Source organism: Myotis daubentonii, chromosome 3 (genome assembly GCF_963259705.1).
Source record: "Myotis daubentonii chromosome 3, mMyoDau2.1, whole genome shotgun sequence".
Taxonomy (NCBI): domain Eukaryota; kingdom Metazoa; phylum Chordata; class Mammalia; order Chiroptera; family Vespertilionidae; genus Myotis; species Myotis daubentonii.
Genome location: NC_081842.1, coordinates 6,920,808 through 6,930,195, shown reverse-complemented (window position 1 = coordinate 6,930,195; position 9,388 = coordinate 6,920,808). Strand labels below are relative to the sequence as shown.

At 48.5% G+C, this 9,388-nt stretch overlaps 1 non-coding gene across 1 annotated transcript; it reads right to left on the bottom strand.

The window, feature by feature from the left end:
- Positions 1–1,860: 1,860 nt before the first annotated feature.
- LOC132232040 (U6 spliceosomal RNA) lies at positions 1,861–1,967 on the bottom strand. The gene has a single exon (XR_009452204.1). It is a non-coding gene; the product is annotated as a U6 spliceosomal RNA (small nuclear RNA).
- Between the last annotated feature and the right edge of the window lie 7,421 nt (positions 1,968–9,388).

Below are 9,388 nucleotides of genomic sequence, written 5' to 3'. Positions count from 1 at the left end.
ATGGGCCCCCATCCTTGGCAGTGGGGTCCTTTGGTTGGTTGGCTGACCTCATGGTAGTGCAAACCTGCGTTTTGCCCAGCTGAGTGTCTTAGCCTGGCGGCATCATTTCTTCTAGAAGTTATTTCCCAACCCCTACTCGCCCGTTCCCCACTCCAGGCTAAAGTAGTGCCCCCTATGTGTTCCCAGGAAGCCCTGGGATAGCCCAGTCACTCTGTGGCTTCCATTTGGCCAACCTGTGGTCTATCCAACAAGAACGGACTGGCCCGTGGGCAGGGACTGTTGGTCAGCTTTGTGTTCCCATGGCTGGGCCTAGTAAGTGTTTGATAAATAAATGCAGCAAAGAACTCTTGTCAGAGGCGAGAGACAACCAGCCCATTTATTTTCCACTACTATCAGAAGGAAACTTGCTGAATACCTGCATATAACCTGGTACTCTCCAGATTTTCCTTCAGCTACTCAGAGACCCAGAGAGTGTTTTAGTTTGTATATGGTTCCCAGTAAACTCGAGGAGGAATGGGAATGTTCAGGTGGCTGGTCTTAGATGGGCGAGTCCTTTGGATTGTAAATGCCATGCGCTTGTTTTGGGTGTGTACGTGCCGTGTGAGTGTCGCTGGCACTGCTGAGGTGCCCATTATGTCACCCCCAGTGTGGCAAGTTGTCTAGATAAACTCATCAGTAAACGTAAGAATAGTAATAGCTAATGACTAGTTATTACTAGTATCGTAGTAACAGCTAACAGTGTTCACTACCTGGGAAGCATTGTGCACGTGTGTGTTCCATGTGTGTAAAGTAGTGACAGGCTGGTTTTCCTCCCATATTCTTACTTTTCCTCTCTTCCCACACTTCCCCATTTTCAGCCCTGTAATCTCTCGTCCCCTCAATCTGGAAAATTCCTCAGTCGTTTTTTGACTTTCATGGCCTCGGTAATTTTGAAGATTATGGACCAGTCACCTTATGAGCATCCCTTAATTGGAGTTTGTCTGCTGTTTCCACATGATTGGACCAACGTTATGCATTTTTGTACCAGAACATCACAGAGGCTGTGTTTTTGTATTTCAACCTATGGGTGGCATACTACACCTGGTTGTCCCTTATTGATCATTCCACTAAGATCATTTCTGCCAGATTTCTCCACGAGGCTTTTCGCCCTTTTTAGTTAATATTTTGTGGGGAGGTATTTTTGAGACTATCCATTCCTCATCTTCATTTTACCCACGAGTTTTAGCATCTGTTAATGTTTCTTGACTGGATTATTTTTATAGTCATTGCCAAATGGAGATTTCTCATACCTCCATGCTTTCTTTATTGTGGACTCTAACTGCAAAATAAAAAAAAAAGTTATTAATTTATTCACCTATTTGAGTGTTGTGGATTCATGGATTCATAACCCATTCTGTGGGTTATAATCAGTTGCCATCATTTTTAAAGTTTTTATTCTTAAACTAGAGGCCTGGTGCACAAAATTCATGCACTTGCAGGAGGGAGGTATCTCAGGCAGGCCTGTGCCCTCTCCCAGTCCAGGAGCCCACAGGGAGCGGGCCTAAGCTGTCAGTCAGACATCTTTAGCGCTGCTGCGGAGGCGGGAGAGGCTCCCACCACCGGCACTGTGCTTGCCAGCCATGAGCCCTGCTTCTGGTTGAGAGCACTGACCACCAGGGAGCAGCTCCTGCGCTGAGTGTCTGCCCCCTGGTGGTCAGTGCGCATCATAGCAACTGGTCGTTTCACCGTTTGGTCGATTTGCGTATTAGCCTTTTATTATATAGAATTGTCCTTGATTTAGCCAGTGAGAACTGACTTCTCTGACTTTTGACATGCCCTCCCCCCCCCCCTGCTTTTTTTAACCTGGTATTTCTTTATTTTAAAAATATGGAACACTTCATGAATTTGCATGTCATCCTTGCACAGGGGCCATGCTAATCTTCTCTGTATCACTCCAATGTTAGTATGTGTGCTGCTGAAGTGAGCTCACAAGTCCCCTTTATTCTTTGAGTATTTTCTTACTTTCTTACACAAGATATTCCAGACTCATCTTGTTCTTTCCCTGCCAGAGCCCTGAAATTAGCCATTTTGCCAAGGAACATGATTCCTTTTAGTGGAGAATACTGTTCGAAAACCAACATACTGGCATTAAGTGTGTTCCCAGTCCCTTCAGTGGGCAGGCATAGAGGGAAAGAATAGACACACAGACACACACACACACACCTGCATTTATTTTTGAACTACAGGCCCAATGCACGAAATTCATGCATGGATAGGGTCCCTAGGCCTGGCTGGTGATCAGGGCCAATTGGGGCCTTCCAGTTGCTGGCTGGGGCTTTCCTTCATTCTGCACTGCCCCCTGGTGGCCAGCACACATCATAGTGAGCGATCAAACTTCCGAGGGGACAATTTGCATATCAGGCTTTTATACAGAGAGATTGTCTAGACCAGCCGTGGGCAAACTACGGCCCGTGGGCCGGATCCGGCCCGTTCGGCTGTTCTATCCGGCCCGCGGAGCTGAAAGAGCGGAGGGTTCTCTTGCTTTCCCCTCCTCTCCTTCACCAGCAGCAGTGTTCACATGTATTAGTTCACACAAACACTCCATCCATGCTTTTGTTCCGGCCCTCCGGTCCAGTTTAAGAACCCATTGTGGCCCTCGAGTCAAAAAGTTTGCCCACCCCTGGTCTAGACAGTGGTCGGCAAACTGCGGCTCAGCAAACCGCGGCTTGCAAGCCACATGCGGCTCTTTGGTTCCTTGAGTGTGGCTCTTCCACAAAATACCGGCTCTTCCACAAAATACTGACTTCTGCGCGTGGGCCACGGTTTCAATTTCACTGTATGTGCGCGCCCACACATGGTATTTTGTGGAAGAGCCACACTGAAGGAGCCAAAGAGCCACATGTGGCTCGCGAGCTGTGGTTTGCCGACCACAGGTCTAGACCTATCTACCAGAAGTTTGGTTTGGATCTTTTTTAAAAAAAAATATATTAATTATTGCCATTTAAAAAAAAAATAATATGTTACTGATTTTTTTTACAGAGAGGAAGGGAGAGGGATAGAGAGTTAGAAACATCAATGAGAGAGAAACATCAATCAGCTGCCTCCTGCACACCCCCTACTAGGGATGTGCCTGCAACCAATGTACATGCCCTTGACCAGAATCGAACCTCGGACCCTTCAGTCTGCAGGCCAACACTCTATCCACTGAGCCAAACCGGTTAGGGCTGGATCTTATTTATATCTTCTAGGTCTATACTCCTCATGTTCATTCTTTCCTCTAGCTTTTGAACACATGGGATACAGTTATAATGACCTTTAATCTCCTCAGATACTAATTCTTGCATCTCTTCAGTTTCTGGGATGGCTTCAATTTCTTTTTTTCCTCCTCATTCTGGGTAACATTTTCCTTCCTCTTGGCATATCCTGTAGTTTTTTTCTTGGGTGGCAGACATTGTGAACTTTACCTTGTTGAGTGCTGGGTACTTCTGTATCCCTATACTAGTAAATGTTCTGGAGGGCCCTAGCCAGTTTGGCTTAGTGGATAGAGCATTGGCCCTTAAACTGAAGGGTCCCAGGTTTGATTCTAGTCAAGGGCATGTATCTTGGTTGCATGGATCCCCAGCCCTGGTCAGGGTGCCTACAGGAGCAACCAATTGATGTGTCTCTCTCACAACGATGTTTCTCTTTCTCTGTCTCTCCCCTTCACTTCCACTCTCTCTGAAAATCAATGGAAATATATCCTCTGGTGATGATTAATGAAACAAAACAAGACAAAAAAGTTTTTAAAAAGTTATGGAGGTTTGTTTGGGGGACATAATTAACTTAGTGAGAATCAATTCTATCGTTTTAGGTTTTGCTCCTAAACTGTATTAAGTGGTATCAAAGTAGCATTTAATTGAGACCTATGGCTCCATCACTGAAACCACATTCCTACCCATTCCCCACGGATTATTTCAGGCACTGTGTGAGCTCCTGGGATTGTTCCCTCTATTGCGATCAGGTGGTCCTTCTCTAGCCTCAGATGTCGTCACCTCACAAGCATATGTTGATCAGTAGCTGCTGGAGCAAGTTGAGTTCAGAGATCTATGAAGACCAGTTTCTGTTCACAAATCAGTGACCAAAGATAGATTATCGAATAGCATGTAATGTTTGATGTTATTTTTTGTCTGATTTCTCAGTAAAAGAAAAGAACATAAGGTAGAATATACCTTACTAGCCCTTTCATTAAAAATAAAATAATTTCCCAGAGTCATAGAAGCATGAACAGCCTTGAACCTCAGAGGGAAAGCAGGGGAGGGTGGGTGAGAAGAGATCAACCAATGAACTTGTATGCATATATGCATAACCCGTGGACACAGACAATGGGGTGGTGAGGGCCTGGGGCAGGGGGGAGGATGGGAGTGGGCTGGAAGAGGTTAATGGGAGGAAAAGGAAGAACTATGTAATACTTTCAACAATAAAGACTAAAAGGAAAAAAAGTTACTCCAAGTGCTAGGCTCTGCTGCTAGCCCCCACACACCCATATTTTAGAAATACCCAGGGAATGTTTCCTGATTTCATATATATGGTTAAGGGGTATAGATTTGTTTGTGGGGGTTTTTTCACAGAACAGCTGGAAATGGCTGTAGCAGTTACTAAGGAAAGGCTTTACATTATCCAGAGCTGGGGCTCTTTCCCGAGGAACCAATGCTGCTGATTGGTCCCAGGAGGTACAGTTGATAGAGTCCCAGGGCTCAGGAACAGTCTTATACTGTATACAATTCGGGAAATCTTCCTCATAGAAATATCCGGATTTCAGTGCCAGTGCTAGGGCGGAACACTAGAAACACTATGTTCCCAATAAGTGGCATATTTTTAAATATATGAAAGGCAGGGCACGTTATAATTTTTGTGGGCCCTGGCCACTTCGGGGAAACTTTCTTCCAATAAAATATGTACGTTAGTTCTGTTTTACAACTGCATTGACATAGAAAAATACAACCCAGGCTGGGTTAACAATTAAAATATGTTCTTCCACCCAGAAGCACATTTTCTTCTTTCTGGTTTTTAAGGAAATTTAAATACTCTTGTGGTTCCTAAAAAACCCCAAACATTTTTGTGGTTCCCTGAAAGCACCATAGGCCCTAAACACCATGCTTACAGGATAAGTCAGCCCCGATTAAAGGAAGAAACGAGGCAGGCAGCTATGCACACCGGCCAAGAGAAACAGACCCCAGATAGAGAGATGGAAACTTGGGCGTCCAAATCTCTGCTAGAAAAGCTGTTCTGTGGATGACAGCCTCCCAAAGTTTATATTTGTTTTTTAGCCCAATAACAGACTAGGAATTCTATTGGGCTTTTTTTTTAATTCCTTTAAAATAAGTAGAGAGTACTTTCATTTCTGACATGTGATGAATTAGTTGCTCCAAGGAGATTTCCTACTTTGAAAGCCCTTGGAATCTTTTTTTTCAAAAATATGTTTTTATTGATTTTAGAGAGGAAGGGAGAAGAGGAGGAGAGAGAGAATCACCAATGATGAGAGAGAAACATCGATCAGCTGCCTCCTGTGCGCCCCACACTGGGGATCAGGCCTGCAAACCAGGCATGTGCCCTGACCGGGAATAGAACGGCGGCTTCTTAGTGTGTAGGTCAACGCTCAACCACTGAGCCATACCGGCCGGTTGGAGCACTTGGATTTTTAATAAGACACATTGTCTGATGAATTACCAGATCCATAAGAAGTAGGGGGATTTCCTGAGCACCCTCCCCAGCCTGCCCCTAAGAAGCTAACAAAACTCAGGAGCAGGTTGTCTGAGGCTCCTGGCCTCACTATCTACTAGTAGGAACCCTGAGCCTTGGGTAGGGAACTGAGCATGGCTGTCACTTTGAGCTGGGACTCTGCAGGGTGGGGCAGAGCGTGCAGAAGAGTGTCCCTATAACCAGGCTGCTTTAGAAAGTTGACAAGGTTGGCCTTTGGCTGGTGTCTGGGAACCTGGACTTGGGAGGGTTCTCTCTATTCCCCGGTAAGAGTGGCTCACTGTGCCCAAGCTGTTTGTGCAGACCACATTTTTTATGCTGAACATTGCCCTCCTGGGAGTATGGCATTTTGAAGCATGCTAGGTAGAAGATGCCTACTGTGTGCCATTGCAAAGGTGCACGCTCCTTCCCAACAGGTGTGGCAGCTTTGTGCAGGCCGGTGGCTCTTGAACCTGGCTGGACATTAAAATCACCACAGGAACCGTTAAGAAACCCAGGTGCCACATTCACGATAGTCCCATGGGCAACAGAAGGACAGTGGTATGTCCACATCTGGGACTTCTACACAGCAAGGGATGGATCAACCACAGCACACACCACACTACAGGAACCACACATGGAGAGAACAGGCCGTCTGACCCGGCTTACAGCAAGAGCAAAGCAGGCAGAACCGGGGCTGTGAGAAGTCAGCTTCTGGTTACCTTTGGAGGGTGAGGCTAGTGACAGGAGGGAGTCTGCGGGCTCCCGGGTGCTGGTCACGCTCTGATTCCTCATCTGGGTTACAGGGGTGCGGCCCATTGGGGAAAACTCAGGGAGCTGAACACGTGATTTGTGCACTTTCCTTTATGCATATTAAACTTCAGTAAACATCCAAAGTAAACAGGAAGTGAGCAATACCAGGCCCATTGCAGACCAATCTGAAACCCTTGCGTGAGCTCCAGGCATGAGAGAGTTTTCTGTGTCTTCCGATGCCTCTACAGATCCTAGTGTGCAGCCAAGATCCGGAATGCACGTCACAGGGGCATCTGGTGAAAATGCAGTTATGCCTTTCCAGGGCTGGGAAGGCCCAGGGCTCTGCATTCTTGTTCTGAGAACACTCCCAGCCAAGGCCATTGCTGCCCCACACAGGAGCAGTGAGGCTGTTTAAAAATTAATTTTAGCCCCAGCTGGTTTGGCTCAGTGGATAGAGTGTTAGCCTGCGGACTGAAGGGTCCCAGGTTCGATTCCAGCCAAGGGCATATGCCCTGGTTGTGGGCTTGATCCCCATTAGGGGACGTGCTGGAGGCAGCCGATCAACGATTCTCTCTCATCATTGATGTTTCTACCTCTCTTTCCCTCTCCCTTCCTCTCTGGAATCAATAAATATATATTTAAAGATAAATAAATAAATAAAAATTAATTTTAAAGAAAGATCAGGCCAGTGTTCTCAGTGGTTGAGTGTCAAACCATGAACGAGGAGGTCACAATTTCATTCCCGGTCAGGGCACAAGTCTGGGTTGCAGGCTCGATCCCCAGTGGGGGGAGGTGCGGGAAGCAGTGATTCTCATCATTGATGTTTCTATTGCTCTCTCCCTCTCCCTTCCTCTCTCTCAGATCAATTACATATATACTAGGAGCCCAGTGCGCTATTTGAAATCGCGTGGCACCGCCTACCCTAGAGTCGCAGGTCCGGCCCTGCCTCCCTCTCTGGCCCTTGAAGCAGCTGTGGCCGCTGCTGATCAGGCCCTCCCCCAGCACAGGCACGCCGAGGCCCCTGCCGCCCCACCCCCAATGCTGCACCGCAACCTCCTCCTGTCTGGTCAGCCCGTTACAGTGTCATGGTTAATTAGCATATTTCTCTATTTTTTTTATATATTAATACATATACGATATATATTATATACATATACTAGTAAAATATATATATTTTTAAATTCCATGATGGGAGGTGGCTCAGAGCAGCAGTTCTGTGGGAGGTGTACAGACTTGCCTGAGAGACGCAGTGGGGGATGGAGAAGTGGAAACCAGGACCCCAGAGACCCCCTCATCTCCAGGAAGGTTCCACAGAGCTCCAGAGAACACAGGGCCAGATGGAGACAGATGGGGACCTTCCGGCTTGTCCCTGAATGAGGCCCGGGAGCTGGGGGACCCAGGAGCTGGGGGACCCAGGGAGAGTGCCCATCCTGCTGCTCTGGGGCCCCACCTCACTAAGCAGGTCAGGATGGGGTGTTGTAGCCAAACAAGAGCCTTTCGGACTGCACTCAGGCCAGGTCTTCAGGCCCAGGGGAGCCACATAAACATGCCCGAGAGCCTGCAGGTGTGACAACAGAATCACTGTCCCAAGCCAGGTGAGCAGAGACAGGTATGTGGTGGGAAAGTATCTCCCCAACCATCTCCCTCCTGAGATGGAGCACCCATTAACGTGGCTCGTGGCCTCCCGTGGCCCCTTATCTTTCCCAAGCTGCCCCTGGAGAAGGGGGTGTGGCTCTGTGATTGGCAGATTCCTGAGGAACAGGTGTGTAACTAGGAAGGCGCTGCCTGGGTTTGGGTGCCTGGATCTACCTGATCTGGGGGCTCAGCTAAGAGGTCTCAGGCTGAGTCAGCTCAGTTCACTGGTCCTGATGGTGACAGTCTGCACTCTTGTTCACTCATACTTCACTCCCAACTTAGCACCCCGATGACAAAGAGGGGTGCTATTTGGGGGCCACACCCTGGGATCTTGATAAGGTGCCAATGAAAGGAGAAAGTGTAAATACCCTGCTTTTTCACATGGAAAATTTTAGTCTGATAATACGGACATTGATCCCTGACCACAGCTGAGACGGGATCATTCAGCATCCAGTTTGCAAAGATTTCGAAAACAGTGAAGACCCCAAGCCGGCAGTTCACTCAGGTCAGCTCCCAGTGGACACCTCTGGTTTTCAAGTTCCAGCCCCTTCGCCAGCACCTTAAGTGTGGCTTGTCCCATCAAAACTCACCGTCACCCCTCCAAGCTGCTCTCACCCTACATTTCCCTGAAGTATGTCACCCCACCCTTGGTGAGACCTGCCTGTGTTCCTCCTGTCTCACCCTGCCAGATTCCTTAAGGTGCCACCGAGCCCTCTGCCTCCTCAAGTCTCACAGCAGAGCCCTGAGCTCCAGTGCCCCACCCCACCACCTCCCCACCTCCACCCACCCTCTACCTCCACCCCCCACCTCCACCCTACCCCCTACCTCCATCCCACCCACCTCACCCCCACACCTCCACCCCACTCTCTACCTCCACCCCCCACCTCCACCCCATCCCCTACCTCCATCCCACCCACCTCTACCCCACCCCCTACTTCCATCCAGCCCACCTCATCCCCCCACCTCCACCCCACCCTCTACTTCCACCCTCATCCCCCCACCCCCTACTTCCACGCCCCCACACCTCCACCCCCACTGCAAAGTGTCCTGGGACAGTCTTCTCAAATGTCAACGTGCACTGAAATTCCCGGGCTCTAATTTAAATGCAGGTTTTGACTCCTCAGCTCCAGGGTGAGGCCTGGGAGTCCGCATTTCTAACAAGCTCCCAGATGGCCCTGAAGCCGCCTGTCCCTGCCCACCCTGACCAGCAGGCTCTGAGCAACACACAAACTGATGATGCCGCCTCTGTGCCCCAACCCTCCGACAGTTCTCCTTTGGACAAAACCTAAGTCTCTGTAAGCCCGCT